This window comes from Pongo pygmaeus, chromosome 6 (genome assembly GCF_028885625.2).
Source record: "Pongo pygmaeus isolate AG05252 chromosome 6, NHGRI_mPonPyg2-v2.0_pri, whole genome shotgun sequence".
In the NCBI taxonomy this organism is placed as follows: Eukaryota; Metazoa; Chordata; class Mammalia; order Primates; family Hominidae; genus Pongo; species Pongo pygmaeus.
The window spans coordinates 153603210-153622918 of record NC_072379.2 but is presented as its reverse complement, the minus strand read 5'-3'; the positions used below and the strand labels follow the sequence as shown (position 1 = coordinate 153622918).

General features: G+C 40.0%; 1 protein-coding gene across 4 annotated transcripts in view; it reads right to left on the bottom strand.

The window, feature by feature from the left end:
* The window catches only part of DPP6 (dipeptidyl peptidase like 6), an 865911-nt gene that overhangs the window by 442780 nt on the left and 403422 nt on the right, over positions 1-19709 (bottom strand). The window lies entirely within an intron of this gene.

Below are 19709 nucleotides of genomic sequence, written 5' to 3'. Positions count from 1 at the left end.
TGAAGAGGAGAGAGGGAGTATGAAACAAATAAAGGCTGTTGGACTCTGTATTAGCCCATTTTCACACTGCTGTAAAGAACTACCTGAGACTGGGTAATTTATAATGAAAGGAGGTTTAATTGACTCACAGTTCTGCATGACTGGGGAGGCCTCAGGAGACCTACAATCATGGTAGAAGGAAAAGGGGAAGAAAGCACCCCTTGTGACATGGTGACAGGAGAGAAAGAAAGCAAAGAAGGAGGTGCTACACACTTTTAAACAACCAGATCTTGTAAGAACTCTATCACAAGACAGCACTAGGGGGATGGTGCTAAACCATTAGAAACCAGCCCCATGATCCAATCACCTCCCACCAGCCTCTCACTCAACACGTTAGGATTACAATTTGACATGAGATTTGGGTGGGAACACAGAGCCAAACCATATCAGACCCCCAAAATTCTCAGGCAGAAAACATGCTTATAAAACTACTCAGCTACAAGCTCAAGCTGCCATTCACGAAGAAGAAGGATGACTCCCAGAGGGCAGACCTGAGAGCCCTAGGATACTATTCCCAAGCCTGTAAACCTAATGCAGTTTCCCAACTGAATTTAGAAGTTGTTTGGAATTACTGACTCCTTTTTTTCCCTTTTTGAACAAGAATGTCTATAACTGTCATCCTATCCCCGTCCCACTACTGTGTTTACCTCTCCAGTTTCTCAGAGCCACAGTACAGATGAATTGTGCTTTGGGTGGAGTATGCCCTGAGGCCTACTCAAAACTCATTCAGATGATTTAAATGTTAAAATTTGGGAGTTCTGAACTGATGAGATCACAGTCTTTGAGTTGATACTATAATAGGTTGAGATTCCTGGGGACCTTGGGGTAGAGTGAATGAATGTGCTTTATATATGAGAAGGATGTGAATCTTTGGGGGTCAGAGAACAGATTGTGTTAGGTAAGACAGGGCCATCCCAAAGATGTCCATGTGCACTGGTATTATGTACTGAATTGTACCTACCAACAAATCCATATGTTGACGCCCTAACCCCAATGTGATTCTATTTGGAGATAGCACCTTTAAGGAAGAAACTGAAGTTAAATGAGATCAGAGGGTGAAGCTCTAATCTGGTAGGACTACTGTACTTAAAAAAGAGGAAGAGAAACAAGAGCTCTATTTTCCTCTCTTCAGGCACACATATGTGTGCTCACAGAGAAAAAGCAGGGAGAGGATATGGCAAGAAGGTGAGGTCTGCAGGCCAGGAAGGGAGACTTCACCATAAACCAACCCTGCTGGCACCTTGATCTTGGACTTCCAGCCTCCAGAAGTGTGAGAAATGAAATTCTGCATTTATTTATGTTTTTTTTAAATTATACTTTAAGTTCTGGGATACACGTGCAGAATGTGTAGGTGTGTTATATAGGTATACATGTGCCACGGTGGTTTGCCGCACCCATCAACCCATCATCTACATTAGGTATTTCTCCTAATGCTATCCCTTCCCTTGCCCCCACCCCTTGACAGGCCCCAGTGTGTAATGTTCCCCTCCCTGTGCCCATATGTTCTCATTGTTCAATTCCCACTTACGAGTGAGAACACGCGGTGTTTGTTTTCTTGTTCCTGTGTTAGTTTGCTGAGAATGATAGTTTACAGCTTCATCCATGTCCCTGCAAAGGACATGAACTCATTCTTTTCTTATGGCTGCATAGTATTCCATGGTGTATATGTGCCACATATTTTTTATCCAGTCTAACATTGATGGGCATTTGGGTTGGTTCCAAGTCTTTGCTATTGTGAATAGTCCTGCAATAAACATACAAGTGCAGTAGAATGATTTATAATCCTTTGGGTATATACCCAGTAATAGGATGGCTGGGTCAAATGGTATTTCTAGTTCTAGATCCTTGAGGAATCACCACACTGTCTTCCACAATGGTTGAACTCATTTACACTCCCACCAACAGAGTAAAAGTGTTCCTATTTCTCCACATCCTCTCCAGCATCTGTCCTTTCCTGACTTTTTAATAGTCGTCATTCTAACTGCAGTGAGATAGTATCTCATTGTGGTTTTGATTTGCATTTCTCTAATGACCTGTGATGATGAACTTTTTTTCATATGTTTCTTGGCCACATAAATGTCTTCTTTTGAAAACTGTCTGTTCATATCCTTCGCCCACTTTCTGATAGAGTTGTTTTTTTCTTGTAAATTTGTTTAAGTTTTTTGTAGATTCTGGATATTAGCCCTTTGTCAGATGGATAGATTGCAAAAATTTTCTCCCATTCTGTAGGTTGCCTGTTCACTCTGATGATAGTTTCTTTTGTTGTGCAGAAGCTCTTTAGTTTAATTAGATCCCACTTGCCAATTTTGGCTTTTGTTGCAATTCTGTTTTGTAAACCACCCAGTCTGCATATTTTGTTGACAGCTCAAGCTGACTAATAAAATTTGTATTTTCAAAATTTTTTCAAATTTGTGTTGCTAGTACATAGAACTGCAATTAATATGTGTACATAGACCTTGCATTCTGTAACCTTTCTAAATTTACTTAGAGTAGGCCCCTCCTTACCCATGGTTTTGCTTTCCACAGTTTCAGTTACCCTCAGTTGACCATGGTCTAGAAATATTGAGATTATTTTGAGAGACAGCAAGAGACAACACATTCATGTAACTTTTGTTACAGTATATTGGTATACTTTTTCTACTTAATTTCTAGTTATCATTATTAATTTCTGATTGTACCTAATTTATAAGTTAAATTTTATCATAGGTATACATGTGCACTAAAACCCCATAGTATATGTAGGATTCAGTACTATCCATGGTTTCAGGCATCCACTGGGGTTCTTGGAATGGATACTCTGTAGATAAGGGGGACTACTATATATATATTATTTTGGCATATTCTGTGTAGGCATTCATTTTGTCTGTAACAAGGACAGTTTTATTTTTTTATTTCAAGTAGAAATAATCCAATAAAATTATTGAGAAAACCCAATTTGTTTAAGTAAGTCATGGCCCCAATATCAACAGACCAATTGTAACTATTAATGAATTTTAAGAAAAGTCCACTTGACTGGAATGCCTCAAGACAAGTTGTTTAGTTACATAGGATTATATATTTTTTCCTCTCTCTATGGCTTCATTACATCTTCAGATTTACAATAGAAATATTTGTTTAAGTATAAAACTGTGAATGTTGAAAGGGGGCAGAGCAAGATGGCCAAATAAAAGCCTTCACTGATCATCCTCTCTGTAGGAACACCAATTGAACAACTATTCACAGAAAAAACCAGTTCGTCAAGAACAAAAATCAGATTAATGATCACAGTATCTGGTTTTGACTTCATATCACTGAAGTAGCACTGAAGAGAGTGGGAAAGACAGTCTTGAGTTTCCCCTTCCTCATCCCCTGGCAGCAGCCGTGTGGCACAGAGAATCTGTTTGCTTGGGGCAGGGAGAATGCAGTGACTGTGGGACTTTGCATTGAAACTCAGTGTTGCTTTGTCACAGAGCAAAGCAACGCTAGGCAGAACTCAATCAATTTCCACGGAGGGAGCATTTAGACCAGCCCTAGCCATTGGGGAATTGCATATCCCAGCAGTGGGAACCCGAGTTCCAGCAAGCCTCACCACTGTGGGCTAAAGTGGTCTGGGGTCCTAAAATAACTTGAAAGGCAGTCTAGGCCACAAGAACTGCAATTCCTGGGCAAGTCTTGGTGCTGTTCTTGGCTCAGAGCCAGTACACTTGGGGGACACACAACCTGGTGAGACAGTAGCTGGGGTGGCCAAGGGAGTGCTTGCATCACCCCTTCACAAACCCAAGGCAGCACAGCTTGCAGCTCTGGGAGAGACTCTTTGCCTCTGCTTGAGGAGAGGAGAGGGAAGAGAAAAGAGGAAATCGTCTTGCAACTTGGATACCAGCTCAGCCACAGTAGAATAGGACACCAGGAAGAGTCATGAGGCCCTCCTTCCAGGTCCTAGCTCTGGGATGACATTTCTAAACATACCCTGTGCCTGCCTTGAATGGAAGAACACAATCCTGGCAGGATTCCTTACCTGCTGACTAAGGAGCCCTTGGGCCCTAAATAATCAGTAGCAGTGGTACTCAGGCAGTACTTGCTCAGGGTCTTGGGTAAGACTCAGAGACAGGCTGGCTTCAGGTGTGACCCAAGACATTCCCAGCTGTGGGGCTACAGGGAGAGACTTCTTCTGCTTAAGAAAAGGAGAAGTAAAGGTAAAAAGCACTTTGTCTTGCAACTTAGGTACCAGCTCAGCCACAAAGCGGCAGGGTACCAAGTGGGCTCTTGGGGTCCCCAATTCTAGGCCTTGGTTCTTGGATGATATTTCTGGACCTGCCCATATTATCGTTGTTTGCAGATAATATGATCTTATATTTTGAAAAACCTAAGGATTTCACTAAAAAAAATTAGAACTGATAAAAAAATTCAGCAAAGTTGCAGGATATAAAATCAACATACAAAAATCAGTAGTATTTCTATATGCCAGCAGTGAACAATCTGAAAACACTCATAGGTCGGAATTGAACAATGAGAGCACATGGACACAGGAAGGGGAACATCACACACCGGGGACTGTTGTGGGGTGGGGGGAGGGGGGAAGGATAGCATTAGGAGATATACCTAATGCTAAATGACGAGTTGATGGGTGCAACACACCAACATGGCACATGTATACCTATGTAACAAACCTGCACGTTGTGCACATGTACCCTAAAACTTAAAGTATAATAATAATAAAATTTAAAAAAAGAAAGTAATTCAATTTATAATCACTGCAAACAAAATAAAATACCCAGGAATTAACCTTACTAAAAAAGTAAAAGATCTCTACAATGGAAACTATAAAAGATTGATGAAAGAAATGGAAGCAGACATAAAAAATAAAAATATATTCCATGTTAAAGGATTATAAGAATCAATATTGTTAAAATATCCATACTATCTAAAGCAGTCTACAGGTTCAATGAAATCTCTATCAAAATACTAATGACATTCTTCACAAAAATAGAAATAACTATCCTAAAATTTACATGGAATCACAAAAGATCCACAATAACCAAAGTTATTCTAGGTAAAATGAACAAAACTGGATGAATCATATTATCTGACTTCAAATTACACTACAGAGCTATAGTAATCCACACAGCATGGTACTGGCATAAAAACAGACACATAGAGCAATGGAACAGAATAGAGAACCTAGAAACAAATCCATATACCTACAGTGAACCCATCTTCAATGAAGTTGCCAAGAACATATTTTGGGGAAAGGACGGTCTCTTCAATAAATGGTGAAGGGAAAACTGGATATCCATATGCAGGAGAATAAAACTAGACCCTTCCCTCTCACCATATACAAAAATCAAATCAAAATGTATTAAAGGCCTAAATGTAACACCTCAAACAATGAAACTACTAAAAAATTGGGGAAACTCTCCAGGACACTGTACTGGGTAAAAATTTCTTGAGTAATACCCCATTTAGCAAAGGCAACCAAAGCAAAAATGGACAATTGGAATCACATTGAGTTAAAATGCACAGCAAAGGAAACAATCAACAAAGTTAAAAGACAACCCACAGAATGGAGTAAATATTTGCAATCTATCCATCTGACAAGGGATTAATAAGCAGAATATATAAGGAGCTCAAACAACTCTATAGGAAAACATCTAATAATCCAATTAAAAATGGGCAAAAGATCTGAATAGACATTTCTCAAAAGAAGACATACAAATGGTAAACAGGTATATGAAAAGGTGCTCAACATCATTGATCATCAGAAAAATGCAAATCAAAGCTATAATGAGACACCATCTCACCCCAGTTAAAATGGCTTATATCCAAAAGACATTCAATAACAAATGCTGACAATGATATGCAGAAAAGGAAACCCTCATACACTGTTGATAAAAATGTAAATTAGTACAACCACTACGGAGAACAGTTTGGAAGCTCCTCAAAAAACTAAAAACAGAGCTACCATATGATCCAGTAATCCCAGTGCTAGGTATGTACCCAAAAGAAAGGAAATCAGTGTATCAAACAGACACCTGCACTCCTATTTAAGTTGCAGACCTGTTTACAATACCCAAGATTTGGAAGCAACCCAAGTGTCCATCAACAGATGAATGGATAAAGAAAAATAGTACATATACACAATGGAGTACTATTCAGCCACAAAAAAAATGAATGAGATCTTGTCATTTGCAACAACATGAATGAAACTGGAGGTCATTATGTTAAGTGAAATAACCTAAGAAAGACAAACTTGGCACAGAAAGACAGACTTGGCATGTTCTCATTTATTTGTGGGAGCCAAAAATTAAACAACTCATGGAGCTAGGGAGTAGAACAATGGTTATCAGAGGTTCGAAGGGTAGTGGTGGATGGTTGGGGTGGGCAGAGGGGGATGGTTAATGGGTACAAAAATAGAGTTAGAATAAGACTTGCTATTTGATAGCACAACAAGGTGACTACAGTAAACAATACTTTATTGTACATTTAAAAATAACTAAAAGAGTATAATTGGATTGTTTGTAACACAAAGAAAGGATAAATGCTTGAGGGAATGGGTACTCTATTTACCCTGGTGTGTTTATTACTTCATGTATACCTGTATCAAAATATGTCATGTGTCCCATAAATATACACACCTACTATGTACCCACAGAAATTAAACATTAAAAAATGATAGAGTGACATGTGTCCCATAAATATACACACCTACTATGTACCCACAAAAATTAAACATTAAAAAAGATAGAGTGACATGTGTCCCATAAATATACACACCTACTATGTACCCACAGAAATTAAACATTAAAAAATGATAGAGTGACATGTGTCCCATAAATATACACACCTACTATGTACCCACAGAAATTAAACATTAAAAAATGATAGAGTGACATGTGTCCCATAAATATACACACCTACTATGTACCCACAGAAATTAAACATTAAAAAATGATAGAGTGACATGTGTCCCATAAATATATACACCTACTATGTACCCACAGAAATTAAACATTAAAAAATGATAGAGTGACATGTGTCCCATAAATATACACACCTACTATGTACCCACAGAAATTAAACATTAAAAAATGATAGAGTGACATGTGTCCCATAAATATACACACCTACTATGTACTCACAGAAATTAAACATTAAAAAATGATATAGTGAACGTCGTAAATGTGTTTTTGATTTTAAAAAACAACTTATTATCTGATGAGAGATTAAAGTGAAAAAGATTGCAAATATTACTTAAAGGGAAGAGAAAGAGTAGGAAGCTGGGATTGAGGAGAAAGTCTTTTAAGCACGCTTCTTTCCCATCTTATCTAGTGACAAGTCAAGAGGTGCATTTAGAATCAATGGAACAAGAAATTTATATATGAAGAAATTTTCACACGTGGTTATGAAATACATCTGTAGAGGACTTGAAATAGCATTATAGGTTTTGTAACTCAGAGTGAAGAGAAGGAAGTGGGAGGAAATATAAAGCAGCTAAATTTTGACCTTCACAGTCGGTAGTCTGTGGACATCGACATATCAGCATGATATTAAAAAGTACATGAATAAGGCCAGGCACAGTGGCTCACACCTATAATCCCAGCACTTTGGGAGGCCAAGGCGGGTGGATCACCTGAGGTCAGGAGTTCAAGACCAGCCTGGCCAACATCGCGAAATCCCGTCTCTATTAAAAATACAAAAGTTAGCCAGCTACTTGGGAGGCTGAGGCAGGAGAATCACTTGAATCCAGGAGGCAGAGGTTGTGTGAGCTGGGATCATGCCATTGCACTCCAGCCGGGATGACAGAATGAGACTCCGTCTCAAAAAAAAAAAAAAAAAAAAAAGCATATGAATAAATACCAGAAGACTTAAATCAGAAATGGTGGAAAGTGACAGTATCTAGGGACTGGTTGTAGAACTGACAGTATGAGAAAATAATTATAAAAGGATTATTGTTGTTCATTTAATATTTCTTTTCTTTTCTTTTCTTTTTTTTTTTTTTGAGATGGAGTCTCACTCTGTCACCCAGGCTGGAGTGCAGTGGTATGATCTCGGCTCACTGCAACCTCCGCCTCCCGAATTCAAGCAATTCTCCTGCCTCAGCCTCCCAAGTAGCTGGGATTACAGGCATGCACCATGACACCTGTCTAATTTTTGTATTTTTAGCAGATATGGAGACCAGGGTGGTCTCAAACACCTGACCTCAGGTGATCTGCCTGCCTCGGCCTCCCAAAGTGCTGAGATTACAGGATGAGCCACCATGCCCAGCCAATTTAATATATTTCTACTGTTTACTTGTTTCTATTTATACATATTACTTGTGCAATAAAATTAATAAAATCATGTTTTGATCATAAACATATACTCATACCTGAATTGAGAGCCTGAACCAGTATGTGTCTTCATAATATACAAATACCAAGGTCAGCTATTAATAATTTAACCTTCCCAAATGACTGGCTTGCTGTATAAACACAGGTGCAGTGTGCTCCCAATAGGGAAATAATGGGTGGGACAATTCTTCACCCTATGCCTGTGAGAATAGGCATGCTAAACCCAAAATACTTGTGACACGTAGCAAACACCTTTACACTTTGTAAGGGGTGACTTAGTCTCAGAAATTATTATCTGTCTTATACAATGTATATTTTTAATTTGAATTTCATTGGCTTCTTTTATTGATCTGCATTTAATCTCCCATCTCCACGAATTTAATAACGTAGACTGTAAGTGGAGCTTAAATCTGTTTAATTGAATGTATGTAAAATAAGAAGAATTAAGTCAATGCTGGAGATTCTTCTTGCTCTTCCTCTCCTCTTCCTTCCTCTTTCTCTCAAATTTTGAAAAACATCAAAATACATCTCAATGTGAATGAATTTCATTGCCTTTCTTTGTGATGAAGACGGTAAAGAACCACCTTTTGAAACTCAGGGGTGTCCCCTAGAGAGCTGAGCTAGGAGCCCAGCATGGACTCCCACTGTGAATGGCAGGAAGGAGCAGACAGGGCAGTGCATGGCACAGTTGTTGTCCAGTTCATGGTCTTCCAAGGGCTACCTGGTTTCTAAGCATTCTAGTTCTGATCTCTCCACAAGCGCATTCTTTTGCCTGCCTGTAAGACATGGCCACTGTAAAAGTGGCAACGCCATTTATCTCCCTTTATTTTAGCCTCCTGTGGCTGCTGTAACAAATGACCACAAACTTGATGGCTTCAAACAACAGAAGAGTACGCTCTCCCAGTTCTGGAGTCTGGAAGTCTAAAATCAGCTTCACTGGGCCCAAATACAAGTGTCAGCAAGGCTGCATGCTCTTGGAGGTTCTGGGGAAGCATCTTGTATTAGTCCATTTTCATACTGCTAAGAAGAAATACCTGAGACTGGGTAGTTTATAAAGTAAAAGAGGTTTAATGAACTCATAGTTCCACATGGCTGGGGAGGCCTCACAATCATGGCAGAAGGCAAAGGAGGAGCAAAGGCACATCTTACATGGCAGCAGGCAAGAGAGCATGTGCAGGGGAACTGCCTTTTATAAAACCATCAGGTCTCATGAGACTTATTTACTACCATAATAGCACAAAAAACCCACCTCCATGATTCAGTTACCTCCCACCGGGTCCCTCCTATGACATATGGGGATTATGAGAGCTACAATTCAAGATGAGATTTGGGTGAGGATACAGCCAAACCATATCACAACTGTTCTTTGTCTCTTCCAGCCTCTGGGGGCTGCCAGTATTCCTGGGCTTGTGGTCACATCCCTCCCACCTCCACCTGTGTGGTCACATTGCGGTTTCCTCTTTCATCTATGTCAAATCTCCCTCTATTTCCTTCTTTTAAGAACACATGTGATCGCATTGAGGTTCCATTGGATAACTAAGGGTAATTCTCCATTTCAGATGCTTAATGTAGTCACAAAAGACCCCCTTTTGGCCATAAAAGAAAACATTAACAGGATCCAAGGATTACAACATGGGCTTTTTTTTTTTCTGGTGGGGAGGGGGGCGCATTTTTTAGCCTACCACACCCTTCAAGGCCTTTCTCCCATTTCCAACCAACCCACCACTTTAGAAGGCATCCTCTGAGGATGCAATGATCATACATTTACTGAATAAAAAAGAAAGACATGAAGAATCTTAGTAGGGGAAAAGCAAGAAAGAGACTGATTAAATGGGAGGTCCTGCAAATTATCACTTAACTGAAGTTCTGCTGATTTTAATACCTTACTTAAAAGCACAGAATCAATTTAGAATATCTGGGATTTGAGGATTATGAAGTAGCAATCTGAGAAAGTGCATCGATATATTGTTTCTGTAGAAGTGATCAATGGTTGTCCAAGTAGGGCTTAAGGTGAAGAGTTCAGAGAAGTTGGAACCATTTCAATCTGGAACTTCATCTTCCTACTTCCCCGACCTGCTTAGCTCATTTTGTAGAATTGCTCTCCAGTTCTCCGATTTTATTATATCACAGCTTTCTGTGTTCCTGACCCTGACATGGTATGGTAACTCTGCTTAAAGTCCTGAATTGCTGCCTTTGGTTCTGGACTTCCAGAGTCTTCACTAAACTAGCAACTAATATAGGAGCCAGCTGCTTGTAAAAATATGGCCCTTAAGGCCCCCAAAATTAATTTGAAGCTGACCAGGAGGCACTCATCTATAGCGGGCAAGAGACTCCAGAGGAAACCAGGGTCCCAGCATAAGATTTACTAATTTTCATGGTTACCTTTAAAATAGGATGCAAAATGCAGCAACACTTGAAAAGTGCCCATTTATAGATAAATATGTAGACCCATTTGCCTTAGCTTATAGTCTTAACATGAGCATGAATAATAAGCATCTACTGCCATCCTTTAGAAAAATGGCTCTTTAGTGTAAGGATTCCATAAATAAGTGAGATGCACCTAGCGGTCCTTCTAGAATTAATGATGGGAAATCAAAAGAGAGACTGTTAAGATGCTCCCAGGGACCCACTTTTCAGTAGTTTGCAAGTTTGCAACTCACTATAGGTTTAGTAGCAATGTAACCTAATTCTTTCTTCTATGAGAATCTGTCAGAACTCCCTCCTTTTGGAGGGAGAAGATTTGTTTCAATTTAAAGAATGATTCAAATTCACTGGTCACGTTCAAGGACTGTAGACCACATTCTTTAAGAATTTCACAAATCAAGGGGTCTTGCTCCTGGTGGCGGACACTGAAGGCTGCTTCCCCAAGGGCCAGTGCCTCTCTGCCTTCTTCTGACTCAGCAGAGCCTGATTCCTACAAATGGCAGGCTTTACCAACCCCCTCTAGTGAAGGTAGCCATGCAATATGTTTACAGCAAATAAGCTGTCTCCTCACAGCTCTGGGGAACTGAAAGGAACTACTCAGAAAAGTATTTCCTCCATGACAGAGGAAGTGAGATGCACAAGCTAAGTTCTATGTGTCCATCCCTTCCTGTCCATGTGGGCGAGTGATGCATGAAGCCGTCACAACCATGTCATCGACATACTGATGATGGCAGCAGAGAGATGGAGACTGCCTGGACTTTGACAATATCCACAAGCACTGAATCTGCCTTGGACTGGCTATGTCTACACTTGTCTTGCGAAACAATACGGACACCTGCAATTGGAACAGTTTTAGTTAGCTGTTCTGTTACTCACAGACAAAAATATTTTGGCTGACAAACTTTAACACCTGGACCTTGGATAAATGCTCAAGCAGATCCCTGAGATGGCCCTGGGATGGACTGACTAGGTTCACAAACGTTATGTTAACACAACATATCCAAATGTTTATGTGCACACAATGCCCTTTCTTTCCTTCCAATAATAAGATGACTTACAGTTTTCATCAGATTCTGAAACTGGTTACAACACTGGTGTAAAAAGTGTGAGAAATTAGAGTTCAATCTCAAATCCAGGCCCTGTGCGTTCCAGGCTCTCCCCATTGGCTACCATCCCTTTCATTCTCCCTTAACTCTTGACCACACCTGGCCCCTCCACAACTTCCTGGCCAGACTGTCCTCTGTCCCCTGAGTACTCATGGCCTTCCCTCTCAGTTTTCTTCCATCTCTACTGGATCTATCTTTTAAAATCTCTAATTGCTCATTCTCCATGAAGCCTTCCAGGAATGTATCCTGTTCTCAATGGCCTCTCCCATATTTTGGACCATCATAATGAATATCATCTGTAGCCTCTATTTATAGCACTCAGTCTCGATTAGTATTAACAAGTTAACTTTGGGCAGAAACATTAACAGTGGTAGCATCAGCAGCAGCCAAAACAACTCTGTGTTTCATGATCAGAGTAGACACCATCCCCAATCCAGTCAGTCTGCTGCAGATGGGTGTGAGCAGGCACAGAGGAGCCCAGGACTCACAGAGCAGATGCTCCAGGGCAAATGAACAATACCAGAGACCCACTCAAGCCACCTGTGCTTCCCATGATGAAACGGTTGGGCCATGGTCAGTGGTAGTAGATGGAATATAACAAGATTGAATTTGCAGAATGAATTTAATATAGGAGCCATAACAGAGAGAAAATGCCCAAAAGATATGGAGCAAGCCATCTATTTCTACAAGACAAAAAAAATTAGGAGGTATGCATTACTTTTTATGATATACACACAAGCTATTAAATGACTGTTAAACTATTTTGCAATTTTCATTGAGATTATGTGGGACTTTATGATAAGATAATCCAATATAGGTTAAAAATTGGGTAGCAGTACAATCTAAAATACAACTATGAATCTCACAAACATATAGAACAAAAGCAGGCATAAAAGTAGACATACCAGATGATTACATTTATGCCATAAATGCAAAGAATACAAAAACTCATAATACTACTCTGTGATGTCAGAAATGAGGTTGCCCTTGAGGGGATTAATGATAGGAAGGGCCTGGGGGGCTTTTGGGATGCTGGCTGCATTCTGCTTTTTTGGCCTGGATGCTGATTACAGAATCATGTTTGGTTTTAAAATTCATCAAAATTCCACAATAGCTTACTCACATGTGTTTATATTTATATATTTAATTTCTATATAATGTTTATATTAAATATATAATATATATCCTATATGTATATCCTTCTTCAATAAAATGTTTTGAAATTATTTGTTCAAGAATTTTAAAAAGATAAGGTGAGGGTTGGCAATGCGGTCACAGACATTAAACAGTGATGACATTTTAATTCCATAAAAGTAATCTCTATGTTACGCTTCTACCCAAAAGACTGATGAGTCTTGTGTTCTGATAACCTGTGCTTGGCCTTAACCCAGAACCTCCGTTCACTATGACTTTGAATTATTCAAGGCTTCTCATTGATGTACCACCTAAAAGTGTTCTAGTGTTTCCGGCATAAACCACTGTCCACCTGCTCTAATGTGAGATTCCATAAAAGCCAAGTGTCAGGGATGTTTTCATGCAAATCCGATCGCGCTGGAGTTTCCGACTCCCACATCAGCCATTGTGGCACTGGAGAAGGTCACAGAGTTTCCATAAGAAGGCGAGAACTGTAGCTGCTAACAAAAGGCATACGTTGTGCGTGGCCTATTGTAGACAGATACATATTTAATACTGAAAATAAAAAACGTAACGCCGAGCCTATTATTCCAAAGAGAAGAAATTTAGAAAAGAGCATGGACCAGCAAGGGAGACATGAATGACAAAATTGAAAAGGACGTATTCTCATTTGGTAAATCCCCTTGGAAGTAAGATTGCCTTAAACACTTTTAATTTGATTTCTAAAACATAAATTGTGCATAACTGGTGATAATTAGACTGTACTCCAGGACAAGATGCCTTGTTGTTCAGAGTGATTACCATGAGGCCCTTCCAGGTCTGTGTCATCAAGAGGGCACTCCACCACGTGCATGACATTCTTCTCACAGGGGTGGCAAGGGGGCCCCTGGGTACCAGGAACCATTTTCACAAAATGGCTGAATCAAGTGAGTTCAGAATGGATTTTCTAATTAAGTAGAAAGCAGGTACTGTACTCTGAGTTTCAATAAACCACAATGCAAGACTGGTAATACTTGAAAAATACTATTTTTTTAAAAAAGCACATATTACAATTTCTAACTAAATCTACCAAAATGGAAGCAATGTTGGATAGGAATGCACTCAACACTGTGTGCAAACATATCTGAAGTGTGACTGTTACGACTTGGATTCTCCACTGTTGAAGACTGACTGTCATCTTTCACTTTCACCGGTGGAAGCCACTCCTGCCTTGGCGAGGATCTCAGCCCTCTAGGTCAGCATTTCCGCTATCTACGCAACTCAACGGTCCTCCACCACACCCTGCCTTTACTTTTATTTTTGCTTAATGATAACACTACTGTGGAATTCTCCTTGCACGTGCATTGTCTTTACGTGGACTCTAAGCTTCATGGGAAGCACTGGCATCTTCTCTTTCCACATTCTGTCTGGTACTTAGCACGGAGTTCTCACCTCCTAGCCGGGATCATTCATGCTGGCTCTGTTGGCAGGTATTCTCTGTTGAGGTGACACTGCTCTGTACATTAGTGAATTTGAGACTGCTCTGGAGCTAGAGGCAGGTTGAATGATTTGATACCTCCTCTCCCTGATGGAATTTTATGCCAAAACACAAGCCATTGCTGTATTTCAGGAGAGTGGATGCAGTCAGGCCTCAGTGTGGGAGCAGCGGTGCAACATTTGCTGTGCAGCCCTGTGGGACAGGCTTAAACCTTGGACACCCTGTCCCAGGGCAGCACAGCCCAGAGAAACAAACAGCACCCACGAAAGCCCAGCAGAACCAAAAGGTGAAGCAAGGCTCAGCTGCATGTGTATTGTGATGGAACAAGAAAAGCAAAGTCCCCTCCAAAGCCTTCTCTGGAATTCAGCCATTCACTAGAGCTTCTCCAGGAGCAGTTGCCCCTGACAACTGGCCGTCAGCATGGAGGGAGAAGAGTTCCCAGTGACTGCATCCTCTGTTTACTGCAGAGGGGAGGCTGCTGTGGTCGCATCGGCTGCAAAAGAACTGAATGTAGATGCTGGCAGGGTCGGCTGCTGCGCTGGAGGGAGGAGGCCTGCCGCCACTCCCCATGCGTGGAGAAGATGCAGGGCTACTGCTTGCCAGGCCTACAGTTGAGCTTGGAGGACAGGGTCCCAGGACCCAGTTCTCAACCCGCTTTGCTGCTGTGGGACATTTCTGTGTAAGAAGCTCTGGGCAGCCATTTAATTCCACCTTTTTTTTTTTTTTTTTTTTTTTGTGAGACAGAGTCTTGCTCTGTCGCCAGGCTGGAGCGCAGTGGCGCGATCTCGGCTCACTGCAACCACTGCCTCTTGGGTTCAAGCCATTCTCCTGCCTCAGCCTCCTGAGTAGCTCAGATTACAGGCACCTGCCACCAAGCCCAGCTAATTTTTGTATTTTTAGTAGAGATGGGGTTTCACTATGTTGGCCAGGCTGGTCTCGATCTCCTGACCTCGTGATCTGCCCACCTCGCCCTCCCAAAGTGCTGGGATTACAGGCATGAGCCACCACACCAGCCTTATTCCACTCTTGAGTGACACTCATGACAGCCCTTGGACCTGGGTGACATGAACGTCCACATGCACCTTGGAAGGTGGGAGTAACTGCAAAACCCTAGACACCACTGCTTTCTAAGTCCCAAAGGGAGTGCCAGACAACCACGAGATCAAATCTGCAGTAATCACGTTCTTACATAAAGCACAATTCTGCTCAAAGAAAAGTAGAGGCAGAAACACATGCTCCACAGACCCTGAGTAAAACTTGACTTCCTCTATATTAATTAGAAATATGTAGTGGTTAAAGTCCCCAGCCGTGTGAGATCATCAGCACCACCACCATCAAACAAAATGAGGATTGGCTGTGCAGTTCCTCCCCGAGACCCTCTAAACCCTGGTCATCTGATTTCAACAGGTGCAGGGATCTGTTTCCTGGGCACTGAAGCACTGGATTGAATCCTCAGCCTGACTGTTCCAGGCAACTGTGCTCCATTCATGAAGCTCGCTCACGCAGGAGACTGCAACGCTCTCTCTCCCGGAACTGCTCCTGAAGCCTCTTCAGGGTTAGACAAGTTTTTAAGGCAATTTAGTATGTCTGGCACTTTTGTGGCCAGGTTACACTTTTCTCCCCCAACAGCTTTCCCATCTTTTCATCAAACTCATAGCTTAATAGAGATGAAATTCACGTATCATAAAGTTCATCTTTTTAATGTATACAATTCAGTGTTTTTAAAATACATAATATTAACAGAGTCATACATCTATCACCACTATCAAATTCCAGAATAATTCCTTCATCCCCCTTCAAAGAAATTTTATACCTATTAGCAATCATTTCATTTTCTCCCCACCTCTAGCTTCTGGTAGCCACAAACCTATTTTCTATCTCTAGGGATCTGCCTATTCTGAAATCATACAATATGTGGCCTTTTATGCCAGCCTTCCTTCACTTAGCGTGAACTTTCCAGGGTTAATTCATGTTACAACATAGATCCATTCTTCATTCCTTTTTACAGTGGAGGAGTATTCCATTGTATGGTTACATCACAATTATTTATTTATTTATTTATTTATTTATTTAGAGATGCAGTCTAGCTCTGTCACCCTGGCTGAAATGCAGTGGCGCGATCTCGACTCACTGCAACCTCCACCTCCCACGTTCAAGCGATTCTCCTGCCTCAGCCTCCCGAGTAGCTGGGACTACAGGCACGTGTTACCACACCTGGCTATTTTTTTATTTTTATTTTTAGTAGAGATGGGGTTTCACTGTGTTAGCCAGTATGGTCTCGACTTCCTGACCTCGTGATCCGCCCGCCTCGGCCTCCCAAAGTGCTGGAATTATGGGTGTGAGCCACTGCGCCCTGCCACATCACAATTATTTATCCATTCTCTGGGCAATGGATATTTGAGTTGTTTTCACTTTTTTGGCTATTATCAATAACGCTGTTATGAACTGCATATACTAGTTTCTATACAAACATATGTTTCCAGTTTTCCTGAGTCTATACCTAGGAGTAGAACTACTAGGTAATATGGTAACTCTGTGTTTAACTTTTAGGAGAACTACTAAACTATTTTCCACAGAGGCCACACAATTTATCTTTCTACTGGTAATGTAAGAAGGTTCCCATTTCTCTATAGCCTGGGAATACTTATTATTTTCCATTTTTTGTTTGTGTTTTGTTCTTATAATCATCCTAGTGGATGTGAAGGGGTATTTCATTGTGATTTGATTTTCATTCACCCTGAGGCTGAATGATGTTGAGCATCTTTTCATATGCTTTTTGGCCATTTGTCTTTCTTTGGAGAAATGTCTCTTTAAATCCTTTGCCTATTTTTAAATTGAATTATTTCTTTTTTTGTTTGTTTGTTTTGAGAAGCAAGAGTGGTTGATATATTCTAGATACTAGACCTTTACTAGATACATGATTTGCAAATATTTTCTCCCATTCTGTGGGTTGTCTTTTCACCTTCTTGGTAGTGTTTTTGATACACAAAATGTTTTAAGTTTGATGAAGTCCAATTTATCTATTTTTTATTTGATTGCTTGCACTTTTGTTGTCACATGTAAGAAACCATTGCCTAATTCAAAGTCACAAAGATTTATCCCTATGTTTTCTTCTAAAAGTTTTATAGCTTTAGCTCTTATATTTGGGTCTTTGGTCCACATTGAGTTCATCTTTGTATATGGTATGAGTTGGGGGTCCAACTGCACTCTTTTGCATGTGAATATCTAGTTGTACCACCACAATTTTGGTGGAAAGACTATTCTTTCCTCATTGAATGGTCTTGACTCCCTTGTCAAAAAGTAATTGACTATAGATGTATGGGTTTATTTTTGAACTCTCAATTCTATTCCATTGATCTATATGTCTATACCTATCCTAGTACCGTATTGTTTTGATTTCTGTAGCTTTACAGTAAGTTTTAAAATCAGGAGGTGTAAGTCTTTGAATTGTTCTTTTTTGAGATTGTTTTGACTATTATGAGTCCTTTGCATTTTCATATGAATTTCAGAATCAACTTGTAGTTTCTTTAAGAAAGAAAGAGGGATTTTGATAGAGATTTGGTTGAATCTGCACATCAATTTAGGGAGTATTGTCATGTAAATGATATGAAGTCTTTCAATCAATTCATATAAGATATCCTTCCATTTACTTAGGTCTTAATTTCTTTCCATTTTGTTTTGTAGTTTTAGTACACAAGTCTTATACTTCTTTATTTTGTTAAATTTATTCTTAAGTATCTTATTCTGTTTGAAACTATTTTAAGTGGAATCATTTTCTTAATTTTATTTTGGGATTGTTCATAGCTAGTGGCTAAAAATACAAATGATTTTTGCGTTTTGGTCTGAAATCTTCCTTCCTGCTGAACTCATTTATTATTATAATAGGTTTTTTTGTGGATTCCTTAAGATTTTCTATATACAACATTATGTCTTCTATGAATAGAGACAGGTTTACTTCTTTCTTTCCTATCTGGTTGTCCTTGATTTTGTTTTTGTTTTTGTTTTTCCTACCTAATAGCCCTGGCTAGATCCTCCAATATAATGTTAAATAGCCATGCTGGGAATGAACATCCTTGTCTACCATCTCCTGGTCTTAGGGGGACTGATTTCAGTCTTCTGCTCTTCAGTATGATGTTAGCTATTGGGTTTTTCACAGATACTTGTCAAGTTGAAGATGTTTCTTTCTGTTCCTAGCTTGTTGAGTCTTTTGTCAGGAAACGGTTTTTGGATTTTGTCACATGCTTATTCCATGTCTGTTCAGATGATCATGTGCTTTTTGCCCTTTATTCTATTCATGTAGGTATAATACACTGATTGATTTTCATACAAGCCAATTTGTTTTTCCTGGAATATATCCCATTTGGTCATGGTGTATAATCTTTCTACATGTAGTTAGATTCAGTTTGCTACTATTTTGTTGAAGAGTTTTATATCTATTTTCATAAGGGCTATTGGTCTGTAGTTTCCTTGTGATACCTTTATCTAGTTTGGTATCAGGGTACAGATCGTCTTTTTCTCATTTAGGTTTTGGGGTAATAGTTCAAGCCTGGATTATAATTTGCCCACGTTTGTTGTACCTGTGGAAAAAGGTTTTACATTATAATATCTGCTTTTTTTCATCTTAGGGTCTAATGCTTGTGTATTTATTTACTGAGAATTAAAACTTTTTTGCCCACACAAATAGGCATCTACTATGATAATGAGAATGGATAAAACAGTTACATACTGTTTTATCTATGGCCACAATGTTTTTCTAGGATAACTCCTATATTATTATTATTTTTTAGTTGGAGTCTTGCTCTGTTGCCCAGGCTGCAGTGCAATGGTGCAATCTTGGCTCACTGCAACCTCTGCCTCCCAGGTTCAAGCGATTCTCCTGCCTCAGCCTCCTGAGTAGCTGGGATTACAGGCACTTGCCACCACGCCTGGCTAATTTTTGTACTTTTAGTAGAGAAGAGGTTTCACCCTGTTGGCCAGGATGGTCTCAAACTCCTGATGTCAGGCGATCCACCCGCCTCAGCCCCCCAAAGTACTGGGATTACAGGCGTGAGCCACCATGTCCAGCCCTATATTATCATTTTATAGGCAAAGGCTTTCTTCTCTCCCTAACCCTACCACTCTCTGGCTACTAAATCCCTACCATCACTCCATTAAGCCCACTTTACATATTACCTTCTCCATGAACTTTCTTCTGAAAGATTTCTCTTTCTCCTCTCAACTCCA